Source organism: Uranotaenia lowii, chromosome 1 (assembly GCF_029784155.1).
Source record: "Uranotaenia lowii strain MFRU-FL chromosome 1, ASM2978415v1, whole genome shotgun sequence".
Classification (NCBI taxonomy): Eukaryota; Metazoa; Arthropoda; class Insecta; order Diptera; family Culicidae; genus Uranotaenia; species Uranotaenia lowii.
In genome coordinates, this window is record NC_073691.1 from 19,173,488 (window position 1) to 19,194,025 (window position 20,538).

The window sequence follows — 20,538 nt, forward strand, 5'->3', positions numbered from 1 at the left end:
AAATGCAGTCTCTGGTCCTAAGAAACGTTTTTCGGAATTCGAGCTTAACTTGGGATCACAACTTTCAAATACGTTTTCTGGCCTTAAGAAGCATTTTTCGGGATTCTGAGCCTAACTTGGGATCACAACTTTAAAATGCGTTTTCTGGCCTTCAGAAGCGTTTTTCGGGATTCTCAACTTAATTTGGGATCACAACTTTAATAAGAATGCATTTTCTGGCCTTTAGAAGCATTTTTTCGGGATTCTGAGTTTAATTTAGGTTCACAACTTAAAAATGCGTTTTCTGGTCTTAAAAAGTGTTTTTTCGGGATTCTGAGCTTAGTTTGGGATCACAACTTTAAAATTCTGAGCCTAATGAGCAAATCAAAAATGCGTTTTGCTGTTGAACAGTTTTAAGATTCAAAGCGCAGTTTCGTTGCTTGTAAATAAAAGATGATCCTCCGAAAAAGTGTTGCCTCTATTTTTTTTATCTAATTGTGATTTTTTACAATGAACATTTTCTCTGCCTTCTTTTATCTGATTTTTTTAAATAAAAGCGTAATTTTCTCTTTTTTATTAAAAATCATCTTCCAAATGCGTCATCCGTTTGTCGCTGCTTAAATTTTCGCCCGGGAAAGGATCAGCAGGAAATTTATTGAATTAAACATTCAAGTGTACATTCATGCGTTGGACCCATATGTGTACGCTACATTTCCCTTCTCAATGCTTTGATACTCTGATTGTTGTTTTTTTCTCCATCTCTCCCCGGCGTGAGTGTTGGAGGAATGCAAATTGCCCAGAAAGCTGTAAATAAATTTGCATTGATATTGCTTGCGTTCGTTTTTTTTGTTTGTTTTTTTTTGTCTGCTTATTTTTTTTATTCAACACGTTACTGTTACTGGAGCTGAAAAACGGCTAAACGAACCAATGGGATATGTACTAAGGCTTACTATGACTGCTGAACTGAACCGCGATCAATCGGTCGATTTAACGAATGATTTCCGCTTTTAATCGCTATAGAAAGGCGATAAATTCGAGTGTTTGGGGTTCGTGGAAAACAGCTAGTTGTTTTAAATGTTACAAAAAGAAGAATAATTGATACTAATTTGTTTTTTTCTTTCTCTTTTCAGGTGAGTTGAAGCTTCATATTGTTTGGTGCTGAACCTAATCAGACAGATAAGTAAAAAATTAGTGTCCCAACATCGAAAATTGTGTATTACCATTTTTAGAATCCACTCAAATTGATTTGAAATTTCATCATAAATCCAAAACCCTTGATCGGTATTTCCGTAAGAATGATAAGCTATTCAAAAATTTTCAATTTTATAACTAAATAACTCGAAAAATTTGATTTTGATTGTATGTTTAATTAAAAATTCATAACCCTCCAAATATTATTCCCAAATGGTATGTTCTTAAGTGCGTGTTTCAATTTTTTTTTTTCAATTTCAAGTTTAGAGTCCCGTTTCAAGTGACGATTTATTCAACTGTGAAAATGCTAAAATTTTTATTTATTGAAATGAAGAGTTAGTCACCGTAAATTAATTTAATTTTATTTATTTTTGGGAAATCCCGCTTTGAAACGTATATGGATCGTTGTTAAAACCAAATGACATGCTCTTGAATTGATGCCTTCCATATTAAAAAAAATCTTAATTGGTGGCGACTTTCTTACCAATGGGAAACCTGGAGCATCCATTTTTTGAATTTTCATAAGCCCGTGAAAATCTTCTAATTACTTGTTTGTTTGTATCTACCATGGGTGCACGGATCTACCTCAATTGCAGAAAAAAAAACAACTTTCGAAACGTATCAGGGTTGTTCTTTAAACCGATCAGAATTCTCATGAACTCAACCTCTATAAATTCAACTATTGCTTTTTAATTTTTGACGCTTAATTTTTATTTATCAAAGTTTTTAATCCTAAAGTTTTTCTAGTATCCTCATGGACTGTTTCGGGTGTATTTTGAATGTATGATTCAGCCTCAATTTTACCAAAAATCACCCAGTGAAATGTATCCGGACTGTTGTTAAAGCCGAACAGAACGTTCTTCAAGTTGAGTATTGCAAATCCATAAAATCCTTCTTTATTTTTTAACGACAAATCTTTACCAATGGAACCGTGAAAGATTCAAGCTGAGAATGCTTCTATATCTGTGGTTTTTTTTTCAATAGTTGGGTTTTGTCTACCTTGGGTGCACGGATCCACCTCAGCTTCATCAAAACTTTCATTCTCTTGTTTTTTTTTTTTGTTGAAATTGCTTGCCGAATTGCTACGTTTTAAAATTCAAATGATTGATACCAATCGATACGAATTTGAACTGCAGCTTTCAACTTATCACGAAAAACATTTACTCATGGGAATCTATCCTTGTTCAATTTGAACCCTTGATGTCCTGTCGCAACCTAATTGTTCAGGACTGTCTACATGGGTGCTTGAATTCACTTCGATTTGAAAATCGGGCATGTATTCATTCGATTAGAAAAGACAGCAAAGATGGCTTCACGTGAGCTTGGAAGTCGAAAAGCCTCATTGTGACATAAATGAGTGTTGCGCGACTTCGAGCTTGTGTTGCGTTCGGCTTTCAATGATTGAGACGATTATTTGTCACCCTGACCTTGGGTGTATGATTCAGCCTAAATTTCACCAAAATCATCGCTTGAAATATGTCCGGACTCTTCTTAAAGCCAAATAGAACGTCCTTGAGGTTGAGTGTATCAAAACCAAGAAATCCTTCTTAATTTCATAACGACAAACCTTCACTAATGGAATCCGTGAAGGATTCAAGCTGAGAGTTCCTCTAAATCTTCAGTTTATTTTCAATTGATGGATTTTGTGTACCTTGGGTGCACGGATACACCTCAGCTTCATCGAAGTTTTCATTCTCTTGATTTTTTTTGTTGGAGTTGCTTGACGAACTGATGTGTTTTAAAACTCAAAAAATCATTACCAATCGATACGAATTTTTTAAATCTTGATTCGAAACTCAGTAATGATCTTCCCACAATAATAATACGTTATATGCATGGGTTCACGGATTCACTTCCGTTTTTACCTTGTTTGAATTCTTTGTGTGAATCCTTCGTAGTTTTAGTCAGGGCGCTCAAACGCTCTGAATTTTTGAACAATTATTACACAATATGTTCGAGTTTCCTGTTTGGTCATTTTAGGAAACTTATATGTTAAATTTGTCCACTTTTCTTCCAATAAAAATATAACGCCCATATCCCTAATTTGCTTCGAAACACAATACCTTTTCCACAAGAAACATATGCGGAATTTGAACAAACCCGTCGCAAGATCCTGAACGTAAGTAAGTAGACTCATTCCAAACGATAATATTTACACATTTAATGAGTGTGTTTGACCACGTACCAATAAAAGAAGCATGGCATTTGTGTGTAGCTCCGTCGTTGGTCGTCTACCCGTTGTTGCTGCTGCCTGGTTAACATTGACTTAGTAGTGTGTTGCCGGAGCACACTGCTCAACTAGAGCTGGGCAGCTATACTACACCAACCACATCCATAAAAGGGTGGGTGTGTCACGGTAATTACTATTCCCCAAAGGTGCAGTTAGTTGGAGGCTACTGGGTTTCTGTTTTTCTGTGTTCTCGTCCACATGGTACCTTCCTTCTCGGCTTCTGGACCAGTTCGTTCGTCCGAAACGCTACATACTTATCGGAATGGAATGTTTTTGCTTTCCATGGTTCTGCTTTTCGGTGTTGGCAATCGCCAAATTAGGGAGGGCTTCCTACCTAAGTCACAGGCGGAGCCAGTCGTTTGAACTTTCAAGAGCTGTGTTGGCGGCGTGGACGACACACACAGAAATGATTCCGGACAACACAAATCCCACAGTGTTCTCTTCGGTCGCGGTCATCGATGATGATGATGATGATTGGGGATTATTGAAAGATCAAACAAAAACGATACGGTATTATTGTCGCTGTTGTTGTTGTTGTTGTCATCGTTGTTGTCGGTAGCAATCCTGCCAACAGAAGTCGTAGTCGTTGTTGTGGATCCGATTTCAGTCGATAATCATAGTCTTTTGGATTCCCGATGCTTTTCATTAACGCTGCCGGGCTGCTCTCGTGGGACCCCGGAGGGAGTGTTATTTTATCCTCGACAAAGAGATTAGATACACTTCGCTTCAAAGGCGGCACAGTGGTAAAATAGAGTGTTTTCCAGGGCTTAAAAAAATCTATTAAAATTACATCTTACGAAACCAGACGTATTTGACTTACAAAAGAAAAAACAATATTGGTTTTTTTTAACCATCAAAAATCATCATTCGTTGAAAGATTTCTGGACTAATGTTACAACCAAACGGCATTCCGATAATCTCAAATTTCAAATCTTTCTCTCTCGCGTTGAACCGCGACGAATCACCCAAAACCAAATGGTTTTATGGGTGCCACCCGACGATTATGTTGATGTAGTAATTGAACCACGCCATTACCATCGACCGAATCGGCGACGACGACGGCGACGAAATTCCGATTGTTGACGGCGGATCAACGGCGTCACTGCCATCAAAATTCATCGCTAAAGAGACGAAAAAAAGTAACAGGCAAATCAAATCACCGCCACGACGATTTACCTTTTCAGCTGCTGCTGCTGCTATGGGATTGGGTGACAGGCGGATAAACGTTTTTGGCGCTGTTTGGATTTTCAGAGATAGAGCTGCCTCAGCCTCAGATGATTATGATGGCGAAGCTGATGTAATAACGATAGAGAGTGTTGGTTTTGCCTTCAAGAGGCGTGATAAGCTTTGCTTGCTTGCTTGTTTGATGGATTAAGGGATTAAAAGCATTTTGATTGCTTCTTGACAATGACACATCATCTAGTCGGTATCCTCACACACTTGAGCTGTTGAAGGAGGTGTATCAAATGGCAAAAAATGGAGAGGGTTGTGTTATGCAGCAATTATCCGGTTTTGATTGATTCATTATTTCGACATCTTCTTTACTGTGCCGGAGTTGATGGTTTAAAAAGGGGGAGACATTTTGATTGGATTGTTGAGTGATTGAGACATTGATCGGTCTATTATCTACGGAAAGGAAAAGATTCCCCAAGGCTGATTGAAAAATTCAATTGATGTACACTTGAAGATTGCTGTTATTCTTGTTTGAAAGTTTTACGGATACTTATTTAAATTTAAAATTTTTTGCATAAATTGGTAATGAAATTTCAATCCTATTGTTGTCTGATGTCATCTTCCCAAAAGGAGTATGTTTATAAAGCTTTGAAAAGTATCTGGGATAATTTCAAGTCCAAAAGGTATGCGAGTAAACTTATATTGTTCGAATGGCCTCGGTTTATATGTGAAAACAGTTATTTTACTAATCACAACATGAATACATCCTTAAAAAAGTATTTTAAAAAGCTTTATTGAATTTTTTGCTTTCCTGTAAATTCAAATGGTTGGTTTAGTAATTTTCAATAATCTTCAATGTAAATTTACTTTTTCTCTATTTTTTGCGTTTAGCAAAAATAAAATGCTCCAAACCAACTTCCTTTCCAACTATTCAACACAATTTCCAATTGAAACATATTCCCTTTGAAGGCAGTAGAAACTTTTCCGTTCAAGGGCCACTAACTTTTCACCCAATTACTTTATTAGCCGGCAATAAAATTGAGTTTGGCCCCATTCAGAGAAAAAAACACTCGGCTCAGTTCTTTCGCATCCACACATCCATAGCACAGAGCGCCTAATCGGAAAGGAGTTGACGGGAATAAATCTCAATCTCGAGGCTGCCGCCGACGACGACCAAGACCAAAAGGCGGACCGAACCAAAAAACCGATAAATTTCCAAATCTTTCAAAATCCTGTCGTCATCACTTATAGATGTCGATAAATTTTCTCCCGCATAGTCGTCGGGGTTTAGTGGCGTTCTCGTTATTTTTTTTGTTTTTCTTCTTCTTCTGGGACTTGCTGTCGGTCCAACTTGTTTGCCGAGCGAAGTTGTTGTTCGTTTCCTCCTTTTTTGCTTATCCTTCCGCAAAACAGGGTATACAGCTTCTGTGTGCGGCTGCCTAAAACTCTACTGCTGCCATATTTTGTTTGAGGTTATGTTTCCGGCTAAATGGGGATAAAGTGATTCTCACTTTGTTTCTGAACCCTGCCTCTCGACGGAGGACCGGGGGTAGATTTGAAGTTATTTAGGCAGGTCCGAGTTAGAGTCACAGACAATCGGACGTCTCGTTTACCAGCCTTCAAGAAAAGTTTTAAGAAACTTCAAAGCATTCGACTTCTCTGTGTCGTTCAGAGCACACATACGGTAATTTTACGACCGCAACACGTCCAACTCGAAGCGATTAAGAACGGGAACCTAACTTTGGGGCTACGACTGCAAAGTTGGAGAAATCCAACGAGTTTACTGCGGACTACAAAAGCCATTTGCTGCCATTTGGGTTCTCAGTTGCTAAATCTCTAGCCTTGCCTTGCATACATATGTACGTATCTATGGGAAGAACCTGCTGCTGCCCAACAACGGTGACTGGAACGAATCTGACCCGGACTAGTAGAGTAAATCGATAAAATGAACACAGATTCCCGTCTCGGATTTCTACTGGAGTCAGACGATAGAAGAGGTGATGGGGTTAGTCGCGTTTAATTTACCCTGGGATACACGGTGGGAAAAAAACGGGAAGACAAAAAAGGTGATGGAAAAATCAATGAACTCGCACCACGCTCGGGCTCTCTTCGTACTAGAGTCAAGTCCCGACAGAAAGAATGCATTTTTCGAAAGACTCCACCGCGATAACTCACTGCGGGACGGAAAGAAACATTTATCATTCCGAGCTTTTGCCTTTACACGACGGCTTCCCCACAGCATCTTGAGTCTTGTCTCCCGACTGGAATTCTGTGGAACTTTATTCTTTGCTTGTTCCGTTTTTTTTTTCTTCGGGTCGTGGTGTGTGACCAGGTTCAGTTTTAAGGTTATCTTGATTGAATAACAATTTGCAACGCTTATCCGCCGCTGCTGGATGGATGCTGGCTCATGTTCCGCTTCTGTCTGGCTGCTTCAAATCAGATTTTAGACGGTCAAACCTTTTTTTTCGGAACAAATCTCTGTTGGAGTTTAATTTGATTTGTTGGCCGTTTAGCAACACCTTTCCGAGTCGATCTGAGCGATTCGAAGCATTTAATGTGGAAGTAACGATCTAAGATACATTCGAGTTTGAAGATACAAGTATTCCTTAGAATTTTATGCTTCTGTGCAACTTCAAAACCCGTCGAATTTTCACTTTCCAAAAAGAACCTTCGAGTTCCGGAAGAAATTGAATAGATTTTGGAGTTTGTTAGCAACTTTTAAGTTCCAAACTAATTTTTACAATATTCTGTTGAATTTTCTAGTCTCGGTGCACATTTCGGTTCCTATAGAACTTTCAAGTTCCAGAAGACATTTCAAGTTTTGCGAGGAATTTTTAAACTCTCGAACCTATTATTTGTATAACGATTTAAAACTGAATGACACATATTCATCAATCTTTGCAAGATTGCTGGAGTGATTTTTCATCCAAAAGGTATGCGTTGAATATGTTTTTGTTCAAAATGCCTCATTTTAAATGAAAGAATGATATTCGACTCCTGATTGAACTGCATCCAATGCATTCTTCAAATTCTTTTTTGAATTATCCTTTGTCCTGTAAATTTACATTATTTACCCTGTAAATTTCTGGTTTTTTTATGTCTATTTCAATTTTCAATCATTTTTTATGATATTAAAAAAAACACCTTGTTCAATTTACTTTAAATTCATTCTGCAAAGCGGTTGCTGCTGACAATTCCCAATTGAAAAAATAGTTCCAGAACATTCAGGTTCCAGAAGACATTTAAGTTTGCGAGGAACTAAAAAACACTTGATCCTATTGTCTATTTAACGACATAAAACCGAATGACACATATTCATCAATCTTTGCAAGATTGCTGGAGTGATTTCTCATCCAAAAGGTATGCGTTAAACATGTTTTTGTTCAAAAGTCCTCATTTTAAAGGCAGAAATCATGTCCGTTTGCCGATTGAACTGCACCCAATACATTCTACAAATTCCTTTTTGAATTATCCTTTGCCCTGTAAATTTACATTATTTACCCTGTAAATTTCTGTTCTTAAAAATGTAAATTTCAATTTTCGATCTATTTTTTTTAATAATTTGAAAAAAAATACACTGTATTCAATTTTCTTTAAATTCATTCTGCAAAACGGTTTCTGCTCAAAATTCCCAATTGGAAAAAAAATAGTTCGAAAGTTCAATACAATTATTCCGTTAGATGTAAGCTCGTTTTGTCAAAAAATATTCGAACCGATCAATAAGATGCTTAAAGTTGACACCCCGATAACGGCGATAGTCCGACCTGATTCAATTTCTATTCCGTGCCTTCTAAAACCGATTGATGGTACCGACAAGCAGCAACAGTACACTAGAAGCGTAAACAAGATTAAGAGTAGTTTCTACACCATTAACCGGGTGTTTACACATAAATACAACATCAGCAAAAGAAGGTGCAAGCAGAAAAAATACCTTCCAACACACGCTTTAATTACAGCCGCAGAGCTCTCGGTTGTCGTACAATAAAAAAATCCAGTAAATTTTCGATAGCTGCCGCCAATAGTGGCGGCCTATTGCATGCTCAGGGTCTGTAAATCTCGCTCAGCCTTCGGTTGTTGGGTCCCTGCCTGGAGGCGCTTTTTTTGTTTCACTATATTAGAGTCGAGGGTAATCTAATGATCATTGCTGCCTGCCTGTCTGCTTGCCCGTGGGCTCGGTCGTCTCCGGTTTCTTATCTTTACGAGGAGACTTGCATGCGTAGCCACGGTTTGTCACTACACTTACTCGCTTCTAAAAGACATATGAAGGCCGCATGCAAATGTGCGTTTTATGGTTGATTATTGATTTTGAGAATGCAAGAAAGTTGAACGAAAACGAATAATGTGGTTTTCTGTTTCACGAATGATTTAAATCTGTTTCAAGACTTGGTTGGGCACCATTTTTTCGTTTTGATTTTCGGTTGAGTCTGTTTTTTCTTGTGGGACAAATTCTTTATTGTGACGCAATTTGTTTGTGATACACATTCTCTAGATTCGATTATTTAGAGTGCCTGTTTGTGCTAAATTAGCCCGATTTATTGTTTTCATTTATGAACGAGTCAGGCTCGTAATTTTCGCTTATGGCACAAATACTCCACCACGAGTCAGATTCGTCGTTTTTGTTCTTGCCACAAATGTTCAACCACGAGTCTGAATTATGGGTTTTGCTTCTGGTCAAAATTGTTCACAACAATCAAAACGAGTCAGACTCATGGTTTTAACTTTTTCTACCACAATCGGATTGAGACTAGTGGGTTTCACTTTCGGCAAAAATTTTCCACCTCTCGTGTAACCTGTGACTTTGATTCCAGGACAAACATTTTTAACCACGTGTCAGACTCGTGATTTTTGCTTTGAGCATAATTTTTTCACCACCATTGTAATTGTGCTCGTACTTCACAAGCTTGACACGTTGTTTTCGTTTATGAAACAAATTCCTTTCTACGAATCAATCTTGTGGTTTTCGCTTATGTCTCAAATTCTCCACCACGAGTCAGACTCGTGTTTTTCGCTTGTGGCTTCACCACGAGTTATGCTCGTGGCTTTTGACAATGAAACAAAATATCCATCCCTCGTGGCTTTGATTTATGAAACAAATCTTAACCACAAATCAGACTCGTGGTTAATTTTGTTCTGAATATTTTAGTATGAATCTTCTCCTAGATTAAATTTGTAGTTTTCTGGGTGACATAAATTATACAATACGAGTCCGACTCATAGCTTTTGTTCATAAAACACATTTTCCACCACGAGTCACGCCCGTGGATTTCGCTTCTAGATCGAATTATGCTTACACGAGTCTGACTCGAAGTTTTCGTTTATTGTACAAATTTCTAACCACGAGTCTGACTCGTGGTATTCGAAAATTGACAAAAAAAATCACCAACACGTCTGATTGATGACACACGTCTGGATTCATGACACAAACTCGTGTTTTTTATGCATATGATACTAATTTTTCACTACGTTTATACGTAGTTATACGTAGTTACGTAGTTATACTTTACGAGTCTGACTCGTGGCCTATGTTCATGACACAAATTCCAAAGCACGAGTTAGGCTCGTGGACTTCGTTTTAGAACGAATAACGGAAAAATAAGACTTGGTTTTTTTTTATGATCTATATTCTTTGCACGAGTCGCTTTTCACATTCCACGAGTCTGGCTCGTAGTTTTCGATAATGAAACCCATTTCTTACCACGAGTCTGGCTCATGGTTCTCGGTTATTGTAAAAATTATCAACCACTAATCCGACTTTTGGCCTGGATTCATGGAACAATTTCTTCACCACGAGTCAGACTCGTAGTTTTATAAGCAAACATACTTACAACGAGTCCGGCTCGTATGCTAAGGCCAAAATGTTCTTTTACCTCGATTTTATGGAAACATTCTCATCTAACTTTGCCTCTTTAAATGAGGAGTTGTTTGTTAGTAAATTTTATGACTAACCTGTACAGACACTCCACACGAAAGTTGCACTTTTTGCTCAATCGAAGAAGAGCGTGGACCATACCGTAAAAATAATATAAAAAAACAACCTACTCGTCCATGTTTCCAGAAGTGAAGCAGTGAAGCCATCGAACCGTTTCGGCTGCTACAGATAAACTTATCAGTCAATTAAAACTTTGCCCTTTGGCTGTGGCTCGTCGATTCGATTTTGCCCGATATCTCAATCCGGATATTCCTCGAACTTGTTCATACACATACACTTATGGATCAAAGCCGGATGGGCATAAGTTGGAGAAAACTGAACCTTCCGCTTCGAAGTCCATGGTTCGGTAAAAGTTGCCAGGTTGGGTTGTTGAAATAGGTGAGTCAATCCGGTAGTGGAAGTAGTGCTTCTCTTCTACATTAGAGATCCATACTGCCTGATCCAAAAGAACGAATGAACGAACGAAAACCGTCTGTTTCTGTCTGTCTGGGCAGTTGTCGAAAGCCCCGGGTCTCCGGTCGGGATTGCTTACCGGATTGAAATCCTGCAGGAAAATATGTGATAATGTAATAAACTTTACCCGGAGGTAGTTCCTTTTTTGCTTCCTTCCATGGTTGCTCTCTTTCAGTCTGTCGGGTTTTGCCCGTTCAGAGATGGAACAAATAGAAGAAAAAAATCTGTGGTGTGCATCCCAGAAGGATTTGCTGTCTTTCGTCGACAAGGCTTTCATCCCTAAACAAGGCAAGAGGCAACTTTATCCATTTGCTTTCCAGATTCCATAGCCCCCGAGGCCCAGGGATTAGGAAATGTTGGCAAATTACGTTCGAAGTGGTTCGGAGGAGGAAAAACGTTTAATTTATTGAAAACTTTATCGTTGCTGATTAAAATTCTTCCTCTCCCCTCGAAGGAAAGGTGGATTTCCAGTGAATGTGGATGAGAGTTGTGGTCAGTTCCGAGTGGATTCAGTTGTCTGAAAACAGTATAGTATCTTTCCAAAGTAGATTTATCATTGCTGTAATTACTTCCAGTCGATCAGGGCCGGCTTGGCAAACATTTTGGGCCAGTCTTCAAGGAGTTTATGCCAAAAACGTCATGTAAGAATTTCAAATACGCTTTTTAGTTAGAAAAAAAGAGCGGTGGTTTCAACAAAATCTCCAGATCAAAAATAAGAGAAAAAACATTTCTTTCCAACACTTTTTATCACTCTATATATTTGTACTAATCCTTTCATAACTCGGGTTCCCATTTTCAAACCAACCAAAATCAATCGATCGGACATGATAACTCTTTCGCCGAAAATTGAACGCTAGGTGCTTGTCTCTTTTTTCCAAATTAAATTGAGCATCCTCCAAAAACAACAAATCAGATCCAAAACACATCGAACGACATCTATCTATCGGCTAGATTGCAGATAGCTGTAGCCGTTTTTTGTTGCCTCTATTGCTTTGAAGAAGCTTTCCCTGGACATCCGTTCCAAATCCGACTGTTTTGAGGGATCCGTCATCGATTGGTTTCTGTGATTGGTGGACAATTGAAATGGATTCCGTCCGCCGTCGTCGTCTGTGTTGATCCCGACATGTTGATATTTGTTAGCTTTGTTTTGAAGGGGACTATTCAATCGTATCCCTATGACGACGGCTTTATTTGATTTTTAAAAAATTCTGTAGGGAAACTTTTTCAAAAAAATTTTAAAATTTGAACATTTTGAGAACAAAAAATTGAAGACAACACTCATGGAGTGTTTAAAGAATCGTTTTTCAAAGACGAAAGTTCCACACTTTTTGCTTTAAAAAAAAAAAAAAAAGGAACGAGAAAAGGGATAACGGAATCTCGAAAATTTATTGGAAAATGAAACATACGCTCCGATGGACAAGAATCGTCCTTGTTCCGGATGTGTGACCCTCCTGCTCCGGGTGAAGCACAAAAAAAAGTGAAGCTGAACTGAACTCCAACAAGAAATATTGCAACCGATTTTTATCCGGATTGCAGATCTGACAGATTGGCCGACAGCTAGGCTAAATCGGAAAAAAAACCCGACAAAAAAAAATCCGGGGAAAAGAGAAAACATCAGCAAAACAAACACGCTCGTCTTCGGATGCCGGAAGCCGCTTCTAGCTACATAGCATCCTTCATGCACCGAAACAATCCGATATATCGCTATCGGATAAATAAATCGAATCAAAATCTCTTCGTGTGCATGTTCCGGTATTTGTATTTTTTTGTTACCGAAAGCCGATGGGCGGGGGTGAATTTCGTCGAGAACTTCCCGGTTTGAAGTAGCAACCGAAAGCAGCAAAAAATAAAAAAAGAACTCCAACCAGCTTATGGTTTCCGATGGCATCACAGACAGCCAGAGTTCGGACACGCGATAGAACAGAACGACTACGGACGGAGCAGCAGCAGAAGAAAAATCAATTTAAAAAGCATTAAATTAATTTGTTCACTACTGTGTGTTCTTGGTTCCAAACTGTTCTGTTTGCCCGCTCCTCGTATGTGTGCCCCGCCGATGTGTTATTGCGGACATCCGGGAAGCGTGCGGAAAATTGCAAACAATATCTGTCGGTGCTCACAGGAATTTTAACACTACAAGTGCATTCCGGTTCCGGATTTGGTTTCGAGTAGTCTTTTTAACGTTTTAACTTCCTGGCGGGAGATTGTCTTCGATTCATTAGTGAACTCATCATAGTTTTTGAGTAGACACTCTCGAATTCCTGAGAGAACTCTCAAGAGTTCGCAAAGGGTGTTCTAGAGTTTCTGAGGATGCTATAGAATCCGTTTAGTTGTTCCCTGGAGTTTATGAAGAAAATATCATTTAAAAGGAATCGAGAATTTCTGTGGGGGTTCTCTGGGTTCTTGTGGGGACTCTCTGGCGTTCCAGTTGGGACTTCCAACCAGTAAAATGAGTGGGATTCTCTAGACTTCTTAATAAAATTGCCTAGAGAATTATTCAGAGATTATAAGGGAACTATTGAGTTCCTGAGGGGTTATGTGAAGTTTCCTGAAAAGAAGTACTAGGAAGCTTCAAAGGGAATTATGTAGAGTTTCTTAGGAAATCACCCAACATTCTCTAGGAGACTTCATGAGGTTTTTAAGGGGACTCCTTAGACTTCCGAAGCGGAGTTGAGAGAATGATTAAGCTCCTGAGTCGTTCTCTGGAATTTCTAAAAGATATTCTATAGAGCCCCTGTAGAAATATTCAAGACTTTGTAAGGGCACTTAATAGAATTCCTTAGAAAATATTTAAGGGTTACTGAAGTAAATTCTAGAGTTCATGAGAGGCCCACTAAAGTTCCTGATAGGAATCACTAAAGTTCCTAAAGCACTCGCTAGAACTCCTGAGAGTTTTTTTTTTAATTTTTTTTCTAGGATTTTAACGCTGTCGCGTTATTCATCCCCTAGTACTCCTGAGAGTAATTTCTATAATTCCTGAGTAGACTCCCTAGAAACTCATTAGAGTTCTTGAGGGGACTCATCGGAGTTCCTGAGGGGACTCATCGGAGTTCCTGAGGGGACTCATCGGAGTTCCTGAGGGGACTCATCGGAGTTCCTGAGGGGACTCATCGGAGTTCCTGAGGGGACTCATCGGAGTTCCTGAGGGGACTCATCGGAGTTCCTGAGGGGACTCATCGGAGTTCCTGAGGGGACTCATCGGAGTTCCTGAGGGGACTCATCGGAGTTCCTGAGGGGACTCATCGGAGTTCCTGAGGGGACTCATCGGAGTTCCTGAGGGGACTCATCGGAGTTCCTGAGGGGACTCATCGGAGTTCCTGAGGGGACTCATCGGAGTTCCTGAGGGGACTCATCGGAGTTCCTGAGGGGACTCATCGGAGTTCCTGAGGGGACTCATCGGAGTTCCTGAGGGGACTCATCGGAGTTCCTGAGGGGACTCATCGGAGTTCCTGAGGGGACTCATCGGAGTTCCTGAGGGGACTCATCGGAGTTCCTGAGGGGACTCATCGGAGTTCCTGAGGGGACTCATCGGAGTTCCTGAGGGGACTCATCGGAGTTCCTGAGGGGACTCATCGGAGTTCCTGAGGGGACTCATCGGAGTTCCTGAGGGGACTCATCGGAGTTCCTGAGGGGACTCTGTGGAGTTCCTGAGGGGACTCATCGGAGTTCCTGAGGGGACTCATCGGAGTTCCTGAGGGGACTCATCGGAGTTCCTGAGGGGACTCATCGGAGTTCCTGAGGGGACTCATCGGAGTTCCTGAGGGGACTCATCGGAGTTCCTGAGGGGACTCATCGGAGTTCCTGAGGGGACTCATCGGAGTTCCTGAGGGGACTCATCGGAGTTCCTGAGGGGACTCATCGGAGTTCCTGAGGGGACTCATCGGAGTTCCTGAGGGGACTCATCGGAGTTCCTGAGGGGACTCATCGGAGTTCCTGAGGGGACTCATCGGAGTTCCTGAGGGGACTCTGTGGAGTTCCTGAGGGGACTCTGTGGAGTTCCTGAGGGGACTCTGTGGAGTTCCTGAGGGGACTCTGTGGAGTTCCTGAGGGGACTCTGTGGAGTTCCTGAGGGGACTCTGTGGAGTTCCTGAGGGGACTCTGTGGAGTTCCTGAGGGGACTCTGTGGAGTTCCTGAGGGGACTCTGTGGAATTCCTGAGGGGACTCTGTGGAGTTCCTGAGGGGACTCTGTGGAGTTCCTGAGGGGACTCTGTAGAGTTCCTGAGGGGACTCTGTGGAGTTCCTGAGGGGACTCATCGGAGTTCCTGAGGAAAACTTTAGAGTTGTTCGAGATTCTCTTTTAAGTTTTTGAAGTTGGAGACTTGTTAGAGTTTCTGAGAGGACTCTAATGAGTTCTTAGGAAGACCCATCGAATTTCAAAAGATTTCATTTGGTTTCACCATCATCCTGTACATTTTTCAAAGGACGTAAGTTAAAAAATAAAAAATGAATTATGGTCAGTTGCGAATCTCTAATCAAAAGAAAATTTTTAACTATTGTTAACTGAACTACCATACTAGTGTCTAAGGAAACGATTGTCCAACTCCCTTTCTTTTTCGAAAGATTATCCCACATATCTGTGCTACTCCGGCTAACTTTCTAATGGGTTGTCTAATTAGCGTACCGGGTCCGGCCCCAATCGTTTGTGATTTTGCAGTCATGATTACTACAACGAACATCCTTCTCCGCGGCCCGCTTCAGCCAACCACTTTTGTTCGGTTGGTTTAGATTGCTCGTTTTTTTTGTGTGTCTCCATGCCCACAAATTCTCCGTTTTGTTGGACAAAAGTGTGAAGCGAATTCGCTTGGCCAAGCAGCGGCGAGCGCCAACAAGCTGTTTTTGTTGATGTTGTTGGCGTTCGCTTTACAACAATTATAGCATCTACTTAGCGAGTTAGCAGCATTTCTTGGCTATGGCCATAAGCTCATGTGAGCTTGTAAATAGTCTGTTTGTCTGTCTGGCAGGGCGTGGGTTTTTCAGCTATTGTTAGTGCTGTTTTGGTTTCCAATGGTGTTGTTATGCAAATTTCCAGTGTTTTAACAACGGTTTCTGTTGTAGTTCGGAGGCAAAAAATAGGCTAGTGGGCAGATAGTTTGCTTTTATTTATAACTACAATGGAAGCAAATGTGGCGCTTCTGAATGGATATGACCCGGGGCAAAAACAACAAGTGACACTCGAATGTCACTGCGGTAGTTTTTGAAGTCGGAAAGTTTAGGGAAAAAACAGAAACCGATAAAAATCCTGCCCCAGCTCGAATGTCGGTAAGCAATAACCGTTCAAAGTTATGACTAGGTCTCCAAACGAAAGCCTAAGTAAGTGATTGTGACGTGAGAAGGATCCACCATTATTTCGAGGAACTATTCAAACTTTTACCCGCATAAAGCCTCTCGTGTGCCGGGACGTTTGAAATTCCGACCAAAGAGGGCGGCCGGCTAGTCCCAACATTTTCTTTATCGATTCTGATTTAATTGAGTGTTTACATGCATATTTCAGCAGCAAGCGCCCAAGACATATTGGTGTCCATGTAAACGGCCCCGTGCTCCTTCGTGTGTCGGCTTCTGTTTTATCTATTAGGCATGCTGATGGTGACACACAATCCATTCGATAAGGTAGGAATGGAAGGCCGGTCAAGACTGTGTCCCCGGAGGCCGGTGGCCACAGGCGCAGGGAAATTGCTCAATTAATAATTCAAACGGCCGACCAAGCTCTCTATCTTGCATCGCCCCATGTGGTCTTGGGTCGAGCACCGGTCGGTTTTAGTAACTCGTTGTAGAAAAGGGGAAGCCTCGGGGTAGAATGACCACGGTGTTGTGTTCTGTATGTGGTGAACGACTTGTCGCCATTGTCAATTTGCTATATTGCACACTCCGGCCGTCCGTCGACATAGCCGGCTCATTTGACGTGGCCTAGTCTGATCAAGAGGACCCTCTCTCCCTTCTTCCTTTAATCTAACTAAAAGCGGGCGTCGCGACGATTGCCCGTATTATGGTACCTCAGTTCTTGAGGGTGGTCGCGTGACAACCACTTTGAAGTGAACAATATGTGACTTCCTGTCCTGTGGCTTGGCGGCTTTGTCTCAAGAAATTCTACCGCAGCAATTTGCGGATCAGTGGCTAGCGTGCAGTTTCGTGTCGCCCCCGTAATTTGTTGTTGCCCGCTTCCTGCAATCCGACGATGACGGTGGAATGTCGCGGGGTGTCAAAGTATGGACAAATTTGCTGTTTCTGAAGGGGCTTGGATGCAATTCAAATATTAGCCTTGGCGGTATCAATTGTTTGATGAATTATGGGTTCAACATTGTTGAGCGTTTACGTCTTCGGTTTCATCGGTGAAATTTCACAAACACCAATTTTATCATAAACGCTTTTTTTTTATTCTCTTAGATTCACGATCAGCTTACGAGTTCTTCAAGCTTCAATGATTTTTCTGGACTCCAATGAGAATTTAAAGATTTCATCAAAATACACTCAAATGATCATAAAGTTCATGAGGATCAGAGTCAGAATCTAAATAACTTACAAAAGTCTGAGGAATTCATCTAAACCCTTAGAGCTCACTTTCCGCGACAGATTTTCAAAAAACAAAACGATTGAACTCGTTAGAGTATGCTAATCATATATGAAAAGCTTCTGATGAGACTCTCCGGAGTTTCACAAGAAACTGTCTTAAATTTCCACGAGTTCAACATTGAAAGTCCCCTCGGCGTGTAGATGATATCGCAAATTCAGCATGAGACTATCAAAAACAACGAACCTGACACCATAAAAAATGCTGCTAAAAAAAGAACCAAACAAATGACGGGAAAAATGACAACATGGTATCCTTATCTGCCAATCGACTCGGTTGTCCTCTTTTTTACTTCCCCTCTTTGGAATTCCACCACACAACCGGGACTCGGGTATTTTTTCCTTCGAATTTTAGGCTGGTTCCAAATCGAACATCTAACATGTCCACGATTTGTTCTTGTTCGACTTCAGACGGCGATGATGGTGAGAACCGAATCTTCGAAACGGCGAAAGAGTGTCGTTGTCATTCTACCGTTTAACGTAACAACAACAATAACGCAACAGAACCTTTTTGGGGGAACTTTTCGATGATATTTTCCTTCTTCTTTCGTTTTCAAAAGTTGTAAAAGGCGTGAGGGGTGGCACCCTTTCGAAGCAGCCGTAAATTCAATAATCGAAACCAAGGGGAAAATAATCGATTTGGTTCTCCCGACGCCGTTCGATTCCTTTTATATGCGAAAAAGAACCATTTTTTCTGGCATTTTGTGTCTCGCTTTTCACCGTCTTCGAAGGAAGAGAGAGGTTATGTTGTTATTATTGATATTAAGGCGTTCGGGAATAAAAAAAATATATCTATACAAACATCAAAGGCGGAACAAGCGATAGATGCAGACGGACGGGGTGATGGGTGTTGTTGGAAAGCACTTTGCTGTCAGAATCCCAAACGGCAGCTAGCTAGCTCGCTGTCAAGTGATGTGTGAGAGTGCTGTTGTTGTGTACAATCTGATAAACATGTCAAACATATTTGCTTTCTGATTGGATTTAAATCACTGTTTTATGTGACACTCGTGTTTTTGCTTCTTTTTTTTTCCTTTTTTTGGCTTCTTAAGTATGTTAATAAATCTTCTGGAGTGGTTCTCTTAGACAAAGAAAAAAAGTCCTGGAAATGGCAATGATGATGTGAAGATCATGTGATGAGTTTTTTTTAAAGCTTGCCATATGATTTAAGTTCTAAAACGAAATCAAGATAAAGCTATAAGACTTATGAAAAAAATTGAATTTTATCAACATTCAACTTGAAAATTACGGAAATTCCAAAGATTCCCCTCATGAACTCTAGATAGTCCTCTCAGGAAATTAGGAGTGTCCTTGTAAAAACTGAAGGGATTACACTCAAGAACTTTGAAAAGTTCACTTAAGAGCTCTAATGAACCTTCTCAGGAACTATTAAGGGTTCTCTTCAGAACCTTCAGAAATGATCTCTAGAGGATCTTTACAGAGTCCCCTCAGGAACTCTACAGAGTCCCCTCAGGAACTCTACAGAGTCCCCTCAGGAACTCTACAGAGTCCCCTCAGGAACTCTACAGAGTCCCCTCAGGAACTCTACAGAGTCCCCTCAGGAACTCTACAGAGTCCCCTCAGGAACTCTACAGAGTCCCCTCAGGAACTCTACAGAGTCCCCTCAGGAACTCTACAGAGTCCCCTCAGAAACTCTACAGAGTCCCCTCAGAAACTCTACAGAGTCCCCTCAGGAACTCTACAGAGTCCCCTCAGGAACTCTACAGAGTCCCCTCAGGAACTCTACAGAGTCCCCTCAGGAACTCTACAGAGTCCCCTCAGGAACTCTACAGAGTCCCCTCAGGAACTCTACAGAGTCCCCTCAGGGACTCTACAGAGTCCCCTCAGGAACTCTACAGAGTCCCCTCAGGAACTCTACAGAGTCCCCTCAGGAACTCTACAGAGTCCCCTCAGGAACTCTACAGAGTACCCTCAGGAACTCTACAGAGTCCCCTCAGGAACTCTACAGAGTCCCCTCAGGAACTCTACAGAGTCCCCTCAGGAACTCTACAGAGTCCCCTCAGGAACTCTACAGAGTCCTCTCAGGAACTCTACAGAGTCCCCTCAGGAACTCTACAGAGTCCCCTCAGGAACTCTACAGAGTCCCCTCAGGAACTCTACAGAGTCCCCTCAGGAACTCTACAGAGTCCCCTCAGGAACTCTACAGAGTCCCCTCAGGAACTCTACAGAGTCCCCTCAGGAACTCTACAGAGTCCCCTCAGGAACTCTACAGAATCCCCTCAGGAACTCTACAGAGTCCCCTCAGGAACTCTACAGAGTCCCCTCAGGAACTCTACAGAGTCCCCTCAGGAACTCTACAGAGTCCCCTCAGGAACTCTACAGAGTCCCCTCAGGAACTCTACAGAGTCCCCTCAGGAACTCTACAGAGTCCCCTCAGGAACTCTACAGAGTCCCCTCAGGAACTCTACAGAGTCCCCTCAGGAACTCTACAGAGTCCCCTCAGGAACTCTACAGAGTCCCCTCAGGAACTCTACAGAGTCCCCTCAGGAACTCTACAGAGTCCCCTCAGGAACTCTACAGAGTCCCCTCAGGAACTCTACAGAGTCCCCTCAGGAACTCTACAGAGTCCCCTCAGGAACTCTACAGAGTCCCCTCAGGAACTCTACAGAGTCCCCTCAGGAACTCTACAGAGTCCCCTCAGGAACTCTACAGAGTCCCCTCAGGAACTCTACAGAGTCCCCTTTGGAACTCTACAGAGTTCCCTCAGAGACTCCCTAAGCATCTCCTCAGGAACTCCCTAAGAATCTCCTCAGGAACTCCCTAAGAATCTCCTCAGGAACTCCCTAAGAATCTCCTCAGGAACTCCCTAAGAATCTCCTCAGGAACTCCCTAAGAATCTCCTCAGGAACTCCCTAAGAATCTTCTCAGGAACTCCCTAAGAATCTTCTCAGGAACTCCCCAAGAGTTCCCTAAGAAATTCTCTGAGAGTCCCCTCATGAAACCTCTTAACCCTTCGTTTCATAAAGTAACAAATTTGCAACAATTAATGTAGGGAAAAAGTGA

General features: G+C 41.4%; 1 protein-coding gene across 8 annotated transcripts in view; it reads left to right on the top strand.

Moving 5' to 3' along the window:
• LOC129738565 (nascent polypeptide-associated complex subunit alpha, muscle-specific form) overlaps nt 1-20,538 on the top strand; it is a 368,810-nt gene that overhangs the window by 63,117 nt on the left and 285,155 nt on the right. The window lies entirely within an intron of this gene.